We start from the raw sequence: 14,429 nt of genomic DNA on the forward strand, positions 1-14,429 counted from the left end.
AAAACTTTTCAATCCATTTTAATCAAAATAAGTACTTCTGAATTTCTCTATGTAATGCTCTGCTAGATATTATCAGGCATTTATAAAAAGCATTTGACATATCATTGACATCAAGATAAATATCTAGAAGGGAAATAAGTTTAACACCAGAAACTACAAACAAAACGCTAAACTCTGAAGTATAGATTCAATAATTAATATTGAAAAGAAGAAAGAATTTCTATTTGTGTGAGCTAGTGTGATTTTTTTAAAAAAGCTTCCTCGTAGATTAGTACCCAAATCACTGAATTTTTCTAGCTCTGATCTGTTCTTTTTATAGATATGAATAATATATTAAGTTAATTTTATCTTTCAGAGTTCAAGCTATTTTACCTTTATCAAAGATTATCAAACAGCATAGAGTGAATCTTTTGTACAGGCACTACCTGGTTAATTATCTGAGAAATATGCCATGCTGCTTCAAAGATCTTAGACTTATGAAACTACAGTGGCCTCTCCAGCTGTTACTTTTCTAATTTATTAATTAAAGATTCAACATGACAAAGGAAATTCTGTACCTAATCATCCATTTTAATATACTGGATTATCTCGCTTTTCACCTTCTGCCAGAACAGCAATAATGGAAGAGTAGATGAAAGAAACCTGTACCTCCTCTTGGGTAGCACATTGGTGTAGGGCATCTTCAGTCTCCTGATGCAACTCCCAGCTGCAATTGCTGTTCTTACATTACATTTCTTCCCTTCCATCCTTCCTTCTTTTATCTCCCTCTCCTTTTTCCTCCCCCCATCCTTTCCTCCTTCCTTCAAAATCAAATACATGGCTGAGCACATTCAGAAACTTGGCTTTGGAATTAGACAGACAGCAAAACATTCTTGGGAAGAACGCTGGGTTTATAAATCACAGCTAGATTCCAACTGAGGTTCTATTATTTACTAACTGTGTGGCTCCAGCCTGGTCCCTTGTTTCTTCATCTGAAAAATGAAAAGAATAAAAATTTTATAGGTTTGTTATAAATATTCAATGATAAAATATACCTGAAAATACTCTTGAAACTTTAAAATCTTACATAAATTAAGGAATTATTATAAATTGTGTATACTCCAAAGCATATAGTCATTGGCTCTGGCTGACTATAAGTTTTTAGGTCCCTACAGTTGTCACGATTAAGCTTACTTTTAAATAAAAGCAGAAGGGGAAAAAATGTCTTTTAAGATTCATAATTAAAATGTCTTAATTATGATGTCTGGAAAGGGTAAGCTGTTCACTTACTCACATATTAGGACTGACTTTTTATCAATTTAGAGTAAAGAGAAAGACTGGAGGAATAAAACAGAAACAGGTGAGTGTTGAGGGAAGAGGGAAAGGGAGGAAAAAGATAAGAGAGAAAAGTCAAACCAAGGTGAGGAGTTTGAGCACCATGAGAAGACTCAAGATCAAGAAAATCTGGGAAAGAAAGGGAGGTTCCTGAAGACTCAGACTTTAACTATGTTACCCCTTACAGTATGTTGTAATAATACCCTGTTCACCTATGTGTCTCCCCGATTAAAATAGAAGTGAGAATTACTTGATTGCAATAATTATATTTGTTAACTTTCTATTACTCTATATATCTGGCAAGCAACAACTGATTGAATCAGTGAAAAGTCTTTCAATTTTCTTGAGACTTCTCCTTCCATCCATCTGTCCAGCGTTACACCCTTCTTCCCTTGTTGCCTTCCAACCTGCAGACACTTACTGAATGAGTCCTGAGAAGAGGCACTGCAGCGAGGGCTGTTGGTTAAGGGGAGAGGAAAGGAAGTCCTGTATAAATTTGAAATATCCAATACCCAATAACACTGCTTTATCTAAATTGTGTTGTAATTGCTAATGTGGGATGCATTGCAGATTTGTTATCCCTTGCAAAATTGAAGACGGGACACAAAGGAATAATTTGCTCCAACAAGTCAAACAGTTTGTAGATAAGAAAGTTAAAGACAGTTTGAGAGACTGGCAGCTTCTTTTCTCCAGTTAATAACTTCAAATGTATTCATTTCAGGTATTTCTGCAACCTTCTAACCTATAATGTCAAGGTTAGATTATTGCACGGGGCCATGGTGTGTGTGTGTGTGTGTGTGTGTGTGTGTGTGTGTGTGTGTGTGTGTGTGTTTTACATTTTGCCTACTCTATGGAAGGGTGGGTTGATATTATACGCCTGGCTGCTTCCTATGGTTCTTTCAATGGTTATTTGTTAGGTGTAGTTAGCAGCCCTTCACAGTGAAATTCATTTCCAGTGACTATGATAGATGGAGAAAAACCTGCAGCATGGACAAATGCCAACGGTACGCCTTTCCTAAGAACAGCAATGAATGACTCTGGGCCTGAGTCAGCTTAACTGGTATGCCTGGGAAAACTGCTTGAAGAAATCATGATAAAATCAATCTGCAAATACTTCTAAAAGAGCATGCTTTGTGAAGAACAAAGCCTGGAAAATCAATCTCTTCTGCCAATTCAGAGTTCAGAGTGACAGGAGCTTGGCAGATTACAAAGACATGTTAGAGTTTGACTTTATAAGGATTTTGATCTTTCATGCATGACACCACCAACCCACCAGACAAAAAAGGAGGTGAGCCCAGGAAACAGAGGCATGTCCTCCTACACAGGGCTTCAGTGAAACTATGCTGTGAGATCAGCCAAAACCACATGTGGGACATTAGGCAATAGAGAGCATGGGTCCCGGTCAGCCACAACTCTCTATTATTACGTAGTAAGCACCAGACTAGACAGCAACTATCTTAAATTTTAAAATGCCCCCCGGACCCCACTTCCTCCTCTGACTACATTTTCCATCCTGTTTAGGTAAAATTCCTTGAAAGAGTTATCCATAATCACAGTTTCAAAATCCTCTTCTTCCATTGTAAGACCAGATGCTGCACAATTTTCATGGCCCAGTGCAAAATAAAAGTGTGATGCTCCTTGTTGAAAATTATTAAGAATTTCAAGACAATAGCAGCAGACCATTAATCTAAGTGTGAGCTCCTCTAAGCACAGGGCCTGATGCGACTGCACGAGGCAAACATCCAATGAAGCTGGCCCTGCTTGATTGTCTTCTTTTTTTTTTATTATTTCAAAATATTAAGAGAGTACACGAGTTTTTGCTACATGGATGAACTGTATAATGCTGAAGTTAGGGCTTTTAGTGTGTCTGTCACCAAAGTAGTAGACATTGTACCCGATAGGTAAGTTTTTATCTCTCACCCCCCCTCCTAGCCCCTACTACATACAATATCATATCATTGCAAAGGGATAGTTTGAACTCCTCTTTCCTGAATTGGATGCCCTAAATATCCTACATATGCCCTAAATATTCACAAGATAGTCCCCCAAAACACACACACACACACCGTAAGTAATTATGCAGCCTAAAATGGCAATAGTACCAAGGCTGAGATTGTGTATTCTGTGGTGGTTGGGTCAAGTGTTTTTTAAATGTCAAATTAGGTCCCATTGATTCATAATGTTTTTTTGAGGCTTCTATGTGCTTACTTATTTTCTTTTTACTGTACTATTATTTAGAAATGAGTATTAAATTTTTTAACTGTAGAAAAATTGAAGATTTTTCTTTGAAGTTCTATTAGCTTTTGTTCATGTATTTTGAAACTCTTGTTATTAACATATAAACATTTAGGATTGTTATATTCTCTGGATGAAGTTACCCTTTTATCATTTTCAAAGTATCCTATTATTATTGATAAGATTCTGAAATCTACTTTGTCTATAATAAATATAGTCAGTCCAGCTTTCCTTTGATTAGGGTTTATCATTTTCTATCCTTTTATTTTGATCTATTTGTGTCTTTTTGTATAAAGTGGGTTTCTTTTAGATTGTATATAGTCGGGCCTTTTTTCTTTGTCCAATCTAAAAAATCCTGCCATTGAATTGTGGCATTTAGACCATTGAATTTAATATGGTGATCAATATGTTTTAAATCTACCACCATGCAATTTGCTTTATATTTGTCCCATCTCTTTTTTGATTGCTTTTTTTTCCCCTTTTTCTGCCTTCTTTTGGATTAATTGAATGCATTTTTGTAATTCTATGTAGTAGAACAGTATAATTCTATGGAGTAGAACAGATTCTATGATGGCCCTCAAAACAGCTACCCCTTGCCATACAAATCCTGCATTTTCCCCTCGAGTGTAGACAGGACTTATGAAGATGATGGAATTTCACTCTCATGATCAGGTTATACCAAATGAAAAAGATAAAGAGATTTTGCTCTAATGAAGGCCTCTCATTAGTTGCCTTTGAATGAATAAAAAAGGAGATTATCCTTAGTAGAACTGACATAATCAGGTGAGCTTTTCAAAAGACGGTCCAGGCTATCCCTGAAGAAGGAGATTAGAAGTAAGAGAGATTTTCCTGCTAGGCTTGATGATGCCAGCTCCCATGATGGGGAGAGCCTATGAGGAAGAAGCACAGCAAAGACCCAAGGGCAGCCTTAGGGGCCAAGAGTAGTCCTTGACTCCTATAGTCTAAATGTTGTGTTCCCCCAAAATTCATGTGTTGAAATTCCAACACCCAAGATGTTGGTGTCAGGAAATGGGGCCTTAGGAAAGTGATTAGGCCACAAAGATGCAGCCCTCGTTTCTGATATTAGTTCCCTTATGAAAGAGGCCCAAGAGAGATTCCTTGCCCATTCTACCATGTGAGGACACAGCTAGAAATTGCCATCTATGAACCAGAAAGTCGGTCCTCACCAGACACCAAATCTGCCAGCAACTTGGACTTCCCAGCCTCCAGAAATGTAAGAGATAAATTCCTATTGTTTATAAGCCACCCAGTTTATGGTATTTTCTTACAGCAGCCCAAATGAACTAAGACTTTGACTGATAGCTAATAAAAAGTGAGGACCTAAGTCATACAAGCACAAAAAAATAAGGACCTCAGAATACAAATGAATTCTACCAATAACCTGAATGAAATTGGAAATAAATATTCCCTGGTCAAACCTCCAGATGAGAATTCAGTCTGGCCAGCCCCTTGATTTCAGCCATGTGAGATCCCGAGCAAAGGACCAAACTGAGCTATGCCCACATTTCTGACCCACAGAAACCACAAGATAATAAGTGTGTTGTTTAAAATGTTGATATATGAAAAGCTGAGGAACAGAAAGTCTGAGCTACTTGCTCCAGGTCCCAGGTTCTAAAGACAAAAGCAGGATTGAAACCCAGACTGTCTGGCTCTGGGGGGGGGGCATACCCTTAACCATTAAGCTACACTATCTCTTTGTACCAGATATCAGTAGATTAGTGCAACTTCATGGAGAGCTCAGAAATATACCTAAGCATGATACAGCAGTATGAGATAGAAATGGCTTTTGAATTACTGGGTCATAAACTTGTCATCTTTTGCCTAATCAAAAGATAATCCCCTGGCCTCTACAGCTTTGGCTCTGTCCCCAGTATGACCTGATTTCTCTCCCCATGTCTGACTTTTACTTTTCCAACATAATTTCTAAAAACCTAAGTCCAAAACAACTCCCAGATCATTATTCTTCATGCCTGACCAAAACCCTTTACACTCTTTTTGAGCCTTCTATCCCCCTGTGTCATTGTCAACTAACAAAAATCTAGTTACTATGTGCATCCTCCTATTTTAGAACATGCTACTTTAACTTTCTGGCTGAACCTCAGTCCCTAAAGGCAGGATCTGTGTCTGCAACCATAGTGCCAGACAAACTATAGATGTTCATAAATGTGTCAAATGATTAAATCAATGTCTTAAAAAATTTCATGCCTCCAGGAGTCAGAAATGCTACTATAAATACTGGGAATCATCTATGAGCTTAAAACAGTATCATCTTTATCTCCCGAATGGAGAGGGTAATTGCTTAACAAAGACAAAACAAGCCAGTCTTTGATGACATAAACCAATGAAGGGCTGTCGCTTTTAGGTGTCCTGGCTGCTGATCATGAATTCATGGTTCATTAATAAACTATAATATGCACTTGAATTATTTTCTTTCTTCCACACCCTATGGATTGACACAGAGGAAGAATTGCATATAGTAACTGTTGACACAGATAAAAACATGGATGTCTTAAGTAGGAAGATGCTTATACTCAGAATACAGTTTTAACACCCAGCTTTTCAAGCATGCATCCCTATACTCTAACATAATAAGAGGGTATTAGTGGAAGTATTTAGGTATCACTTTATCCTTATTCTAAAAGTCAAGTAATATTATACATCCTACTTTCACATCACTTTTGAAGATTAGTGAGGAAACATTTACAGAATTCTATAAAGATTTGTGAGTTAAATCAATTCATTAGCATTTTACAGATAAGGAAGTCTAGGCTTATAGACAAGTATGAATCCAGGACCACACAGAAAATAGCAGAACTGGGATTCAAATCTAAATCTAACACCATATCTATGATTTATTGAAACGTCCAGTTCCTCTACCAAGATAGAACACTGGGGCAGTACCTGGGTTGTAGGACCGGCCTCTGGGGAAGCTGATGGAGCATGGTGATGGGTATCTTTGCATGCCCTGCACTCCAGCCATGAGTGCAGCACCTGAGGGGTAGCACCATTAAGAGAACCAGAGACTGAAAGCCAAGAAGTGTACACAACCAAGTTGTTGGTCAGAAAGAGCTCTGCAGAGAAAAGAAACAGAACAAAAGCTGCAGACATTATTACTAGATGGGAGTGGAAGTTGCAAGCATGGCTTAGGGGGCCAAACCTGGAAGATATCACAGGCCCAGAGAACACAGCTGTTTGTCACAAGCAGCTATCTCCTGCACCAGTGGGGAGCTAGTTATAAAGGATCAGCTACAGCTCACATAAGCTGCTCTCCTACTCTGCCATGGCAAACCCATTCAGGGGCCTCTAGGAAAAAGCATTCCTCTTCACAGCACTACCTAAAGCAAGAAAAGGGGAAAGTCAGATTTTTTTTCTTCTGTGTTTTGCTACTCTAGAGTGAAAAGGTAAAAATTACAGACTGGGAGAAAAGAAGCAATAACCCTCAAGACATATTTACTAGCATATTTTAAATGAACAATTAGGGAACTCACCAACACAGGTAATATAGCTCTTAATCTTGTGTTCATTTCCTCCCCTAAATCTACCCTCATCACTCATCACACATTACCTCCTTCCACCCAATGAACTTGAACTCATCAAGAGTGAATTCAGCTATTTTGAAGGGAACCATTCAATTCATTTACAATGGTAAACTGGTGTGGGATTTTATTGCACCACCACCATTCAATTCCAATTTGAGTATTATTGGCCTGGGACCAGCTTCAATTATATGTAACCTGAAAATTTGTACCACCATAATATGCTGAAATAAAAATAAATAAATAATAAAAAAATATATTGTTTGAAACTAGGTCAGATGAGATTTTGTGGTGGTAGGGTTGTTCTCTCTCTGTTTCACATTTTTTGACAAGTCGGCACACATTTTATGCTTAGTATATCTGACTCTCACCCTTTCGCATAATTTAGTTATCCTCAGTCAAAACAACATGGCACTCTTTTTGTGCTAGGCAGGTTATATAACCATTAATATTTCGTTTTATAAATAAAAATTTTGCTAACACTCCAGCTCAATAAACACTTCCATACTCAGTAGAAAGGAAACAAAATGAGATACTATATATCAGGTTTGGAAGAACTTTGATATTGTGTTTCTCAAGCAAAATCTTTGTCAGCAATGAATATAATTTGTGGAATTTGAAGTGATTTTGCCACAGATAGGGAGTTGACAAGGTTAAGGAAGCAGAAGGAAAAACCCTAAATTGAGAATTTACTAAGGCTATAACTCTGCACACCTTTTTTGTTTTATGGTTATTATTGCTATTTGTATTCAATCAATTCAATAACCCTGAAAGATGCTTATACTTATAGCCACTTTAAAGACAAAAAACACCTGAGCCTCATAAAAGGTAAGTAATTTGATCAAGCTCAACTGGAGAGACCAAGGTTTCTCAGGGCTTGAATCCAGATCTGCCTGATTCCACAGCCCAGGTTTCTCCTATGCATGACATAGTGACACATAGGGACGTGGCAGGCACTGTTGGTTGCCTACCCAGCATCTATCTTCTCTTCTTTCTTCTTAATAAAATTCAAATGTCGTTAAGGTAACCCTCCCATACATCACCATCTATTTCAGAGTATGGGACCTCACCCCCTCTCCAAAGGGTGCCTAACTGAATGGTCATCACCATTCTCTCTGAAATGAGTGCTTTAGGGTGGAAATGTGACTTCATTCAGGCCAATGTCATATAAGGGGAAATCTGCTGGTGAAAGGGCAGGTTGTGGGTAGCACTTTGGGAAAGAAAAGTTTTTACCTCCTGATGCATTGTCAGTTGGTAAGAAAAAACATAGTACAAAATGAGGCTATCTTTTAAAGCAACAAAAGATAATCTTGTTTAATGATACTTTAGAATCTTCTTTGAGCAACAAGGAAGAATAGATCATCTAAAGGTCTCTCTTCTATTACACAAATAATTACATCTAGTTTAAATGAAAACAAAAACATTTTAATACATATCACACTCACAAGTAAATATGGTAAAAAAAAACTCCATAGGTTAATAAGATTAATAATAAGAGCAATAGAATAATAATGAGTAAATTAAAATCACAATGGTAAGCTCTGAGAACTCCAAGGACAATCACAGAAACATGTAAAGGTGTCCCAAGTCAACAGCACTCTCTGGATGTAGGAAGAAACTAACAAATTTCCTTAAGAGGAAATCCGTTTCCATAGATTAAGTACAATCAAATATAAAATCACAATTAAAATTATTCACTCTACAAAGAACAACCCATAAAATTAGTAAGAGGCAGTTGCAAAAAAAAGAAAAAGAAAAAAATCATATCACCAATGACATAGATAATTATTAGATACAGAATATTAAAAACTAAGAATAAAATGTTAAAGATTTAAAATATGGAATAAAAATAAACAAGAGATAAAATGACCAGGTAAAAAAGAACCAAATAGAATTTTAGAAACAAAAAAATATAGTAATTAAAATCCAAATTCAATGGTTACAGAAATTACCCAGGAAGACAAGTAGAGTGAAATTATAAAAATGAGGATGAAATAAGTTAAGAATAGGTAAGATTTAATCTGAATCCCAGAAGAGATAATAGAATGCAGGAGAGGCAATGTTTAAAGGGCTAATGCCCAGGACTTTTACAGAATGACTTAGATGAATGATGACCAACAGTTATAGGGAGTAAAAGAAATAGTAAGTGTTTTGGTAACTGGCTCTCTGAAATTAAAGGTCCATATTTGTAGCAGTCCTTCACTAACTGAAATCTAAATTATGTTGCAATAGACTAAGTGATTGTATCCCCACCAAAGCTCATATATTGAAATCCTAACACTAATGTGCTGTTTTTAGGAAGTAAGTCCATTGGAAGGTATTAATAATTAGGTCATGCGGAAGGAGCCTTCATGAATGGGATTAATGCACTTTTAAAAGGGACTTCAGAGGGCTCACATATCCTTTCTTTGCCATGTAAGCATACAAGGAGTTGTCAACTGTTTATAACCTGGAATAGGGCCCCTCCCCAGAGCCTAACCATGCTGACACCCTAATCTTGGACTTCCAACATCAAGATCTGTGAAAATACAATTCTGTTGTTTATAAGCCACCGCGTTTGTGGTTCTTTGTTATAGCAGCCCAAACTAAAACATATACATTCCACAAGAAGCAAAAATACCCCAGAAGAAATTGTTACCATCTAGCTTAAAAGAACAAACTCAATAATAAACTAAGAACCTGTTATTTCTAAAGATAGAGACTCAAAACTGACAGTTTTCCAGAGGAAAATACAAGATAAAAACAAAGAGCATTCAAGCAAGTTAATGGTTTATAATCAGTACAGTTTATAATCAATGACCCCTATAATCATTTAACTTGACAGATGTTATTGAAGCACTATGCCATGGTAGGGGTAGAGCCAAGCACTAAAAATACAAAGATGAAAAAGACATAGTCCTTGCCTGAAGGAATTGTGTATAACTAGGAAGAGAAACACAAAAATGACAGTAAGGTGATAAGATGATAAGATAAGATAAGATAAGATTAAGATAAGATAAGATGAGATGAGATGAGATAAGATAGGAGCAATGACACATACCCGCAGTGTGTTGTGGCCATATAGCTAAGGAAGCAGTTCGTTCTGCCCAAGCCAATCAAGGAAAACTACGGGAAAGGGGTGACACTTCATTAGGCCAAGTAGAAGAAGAAATCATTCCAGCCTGAGGAAGGAGGATGAGCTAAAGCAGGATGAGATGGAACTGCATCCTGGGTTTGGGAAACTGTTTAGTGTATTGAAAGTTTACCATGTTTTGGGAGAAAGTAACCAGAATTGAGTCAAAAAGGTAGACAGGAGATAGATAATATAGAGTTTTTCCCGAAGATGCAAAGAGATCTGGACTGTTCTAGGCCACAGTAGTAAAAATTCATTTCACATGATTCCTTTCATTTCATGATAAATTATCATTTTAAATGGTTGGAGAATGTTACCAGTAATAATTAGACAATAAAAGTATTCATTTCTTAGTCATATATGTACTTATTTATTAGCGAATGTTAATTGATTAATAAAAACCTTCTGTATAAAGCTAATAATAAGAAATCACAGTGGAACTAAATTTGGACTGTGAAAATTTAGAACTAAGGCTGCTAACTACTATATGAATAGCCTTGAACAAGTGATTTATAGTCCCTGAACCCCATGTTCCTCACCTGGTAGAGACATACTGACTGCTCTTTCTATCTCACAGGATTTTTGCAATAATCGAATGTAGCTGTGCTCATGAAAGAGCTTTCTAAAACTGTAAAGCAGCTGCGATGTATTGGTACTGTCAAAGCAAAATTTCCATTTAACATCTTCAGTAGGTGCATCATAATATATGAAAGAAACATGACATTCATAAAAACACAAACACAAATACTTTTACGCAGAAGTTCAGGTATTTCACAAATATCCCACAAATATTCACAAACAACAAGAACTCAGCTCAGTGGACATAAATTTGAAAAAGTTCATGCTAGATCCCTGCAATTGTACCTGGTACCTAGTAATGGCTAATAAATATTTATGGATAAATGAATGAATGACATATCTATTTTAAGACATAATTTCATTGAATGTCTAAGACTAAGGAGGAAGTCCAATAGTTAAGTCAACAGGAAACACCTTCAAAAGTCAAACCCATTTCACATCCCAACCTCCATGGAAAGGTCCTTTCCCTTACCTCTCTGCGCTTGGAACTTGTATATCTACTTGCACTTCTGACAGGTCTCATATTATTCATTCTTTTACCCAACCATCTTTTAGCAGCCACTGTTCTAAGTGCTAGTAATATAGAATTAACTATATAGTACTCGCTCTCATTATAGTCTAGTTGCGAGGCAGACAGGTAAATAAAGGGTCACAGTAAAATGTGGTGTAGCAGTCAGTATGTAGTTCATACCCTTTCAACATGTTACAGATGATTTCCAGCTGCCTAACCATAACGTCTAACCATAACACTGTATCTCTGAGCCTGATTGCTTTTCTCAGAACCACACAAGTCTGTTCTATCCAAAGAATATTAAGCCCCCAAATCTGAGAATTAGCACCTACCAGACACTCTCAACCAACGACCGAAATATGCTGGTATATACATATTCCAGCCCCTTCCCTTTCGTGTGGCTTAATTCTGGGATGTGTGTTCCATGCCAGTTCCTAAAAGTTTTCCTGTAGGAGTTAAGATCCACTCGCCCACTGTGGTTAATCACACACCCCACCCTTTTTTGCCTAATTTCTCTTCCCCGTGTCACTTTCCCCACTCCCTGTTTGAGGTGTGAAAGAGCATGATGTATCTGGAGAACTACACGTTATTTCTGTGACTGGAATGAAGTGTGCCTGTTCTTAGTGAGATGGCAGATGAGGAAGCTAGAGAGGTAGTCTGAGGTCACCTCGTGAATTATCTTGTGTGCTAAGCTAAGGAGTCTGGGTTTTATCTTGGAATACAAGGGAGACAGAGACAGGGAAGGACTTTAAGAATGGGAGTCACACAATCAGATTTGTACTGGAGAAAGATTACTTTGGCAGCAAAGTAGAAGTGAGATTAGAGGAAAAACAGGTGGAGGCAGGGAAACCAGAATACTTTCAACAGTTCTCATGGAGGGAATTGATGCTAACATTGAAATATAGAATTTGGTAAAAATATGAACAAGGTTTCAATCCTGGTTTCATCTGTTGACAGCTAGATGACTTTGGGGAATTATTTCTACTTCATTGTGCCCATTCTTCATGGGCAACATTAAAATAATATTACTTTCCTTCAGTGTTTTGTGACAACTAAATGAAAACATATGTGACAAGTCTAGCACAGTCCCTGGCAAACAATAGGTCTCATTTCCTGAACACCGTTATTACCAAGGCACTGAGATTGATGTTGGAAAAAACAGGCAACTATGAGAAAGATTTCTGATAGCATTTCCTAATTAAATAGATAATGGGCTGTGAGTTTAAAAGATTCATTTAATTTGTAGGTTTTGGTTTGGATGACTAACTAGATGATGGGATATTTCAGCAAGGTAGAAGAGAGATAGATTTCGAGCACATATCCTTCAGTTACTCAGGTAAACAGTATTCAAACAGATCTTGAGCAAGAGAGAGGGGTCTGAGCTGGATATATTAACTCAAGAGTCATCAGTGTTCTCGTGGCGAGTGAAGTCCCACATGTGGATGAGTCAGGGCTGAGGACTAAAGAGGAAGGTTTGGTGAACATGACATTTAGAAGGTGCTGTGTTCATTGATTAGAAATTGGATTACAAGATTGTAATAGACCTTAAAAATCTTTTCTATTGGCATATTTAATTTGTGACCAGATGGAATAATTTATTTCAATTTCAATAACCCAAAATCAATCTTTCTCAATCACCTTGAAAATGTTGTGATAATGTTATTATAGCCCAATAATGCTTCAAGAGAATGATGCTACTTCCAAGGGGGACATTCTGGAAACGTGCATGAGTGTTTTTGTCCACCACAAAGATTGGAAAAGCACTATTGGTTTTTAGTGATCAGGTGCCATGAATATGAGAAGTTTCTAAAGAATAGTTCAAGTGGTTACAAAATATGGTAAACCATGTGATTTTATAGAAAATTCATCATACCAGCTTCAAAAGAGGTTATTAGTGCAATGATGGAAAAATTTAAATAAAATGTCTTTTCTATGCAATTGAACAATAATATTTCAAGAAGAATCAATGATTTGGTAAAAGTTGCCAAACAGCAACTGAAAATGAGCTTGGATCAATTGAATTTTCATGTCACTAGGATGAACATATTCTGTTTCATAAAATAGCTTTGATATACACCTACATTGATTTTTTTTCAAGGAATGAAGAACTTACTGAGATAATGCTATTTTCAAAATTACTAAAAATACACAAGTCATCAAAAATTAGATGCTCAAAACCCTAATAATTACTTCATAAAAATAATTCTTTTTCTAATGCCTTTATATTAGAAAAACAAATGGAACACCAGCAATATTTAGCAATATGGGCGTGTAGCCAACTTTTTAAAGATAGCACTAAGTATTTTAGAAATTCATTGTTGATATAGCTTGGATATTTGTCTCCTCCAAATCTCATGTTGAAATTTGATTACCAGTGTTGGAGGTGGGGCCTAGTGGGAGGTGTTTAGATCATGGGGGCAGATCCTTCATGAATTTTTTGGTGTCCTCTCCCCCTCTCTGCTGTAATGAGTGAGTTCTTGCTCTATTAGTTCACAGGAGAGACAGTTGTTTAAGAGCATGGCCCTCCTCCCATTGCTCTTTCTTGCTTCCTTCCTCTCACCACGTGATGCTGCTCCTCTTCCCCTTCCACCATGAGCACAGCCTTCCTGAGCCTCTCACCAGAAGCAGATACTGGCACCATGCTTCTTGTACAGCCTGAAGAACCATGAGCCAAATAAATCTCTCTTTTTTATAAATTACCCAGCCTCAGGCATTCCTTTATAGCAATGCAAAACAGACTAATACAATTGTATTGTCCTTTGACCACATTTGGTCACCAAATAACTTAGTGCAAGACTCCACAAATCATTGAATGCCATCCAGTGCTGTTAATACAATTAAGAGTAGTGTCCTAAGAAACCATGCAATGATAATGAAGAGTTTGAATGTGGTATCCTAAACATGAAAGTAAAATGGCTCTCTAAAGGAAATTGTTTAATAATATTATTTTGCCCTCCATCCCATGCCACCACCAATGACAACTGAAGTAAGCATGATATTATTTGAGCACAACAATTGTCATGTCGAGTAAAAGCTCTTAGTGTTTCCCCCATCCTCTCTAAACATGCTCCTGATGCCTGCCCGTGCTGAGGGCTCGCAGTGAGGAGGATGCTCTCCAAGA

Source organism: Microcebus murinus, chromosome 4 (assembly GCF_040939455.1).
Source record: "Microcebus murinus isolate Inina chromosome 4, M.murinus_Inina_mat1.0, whole genome shotgun sequence".
Lineage (NCBI taxonomy): Eukaryota > Metazoa > Chordata > Mammalia > Primates > Cheirogaleidae > Microcebus > Microcebus murinus.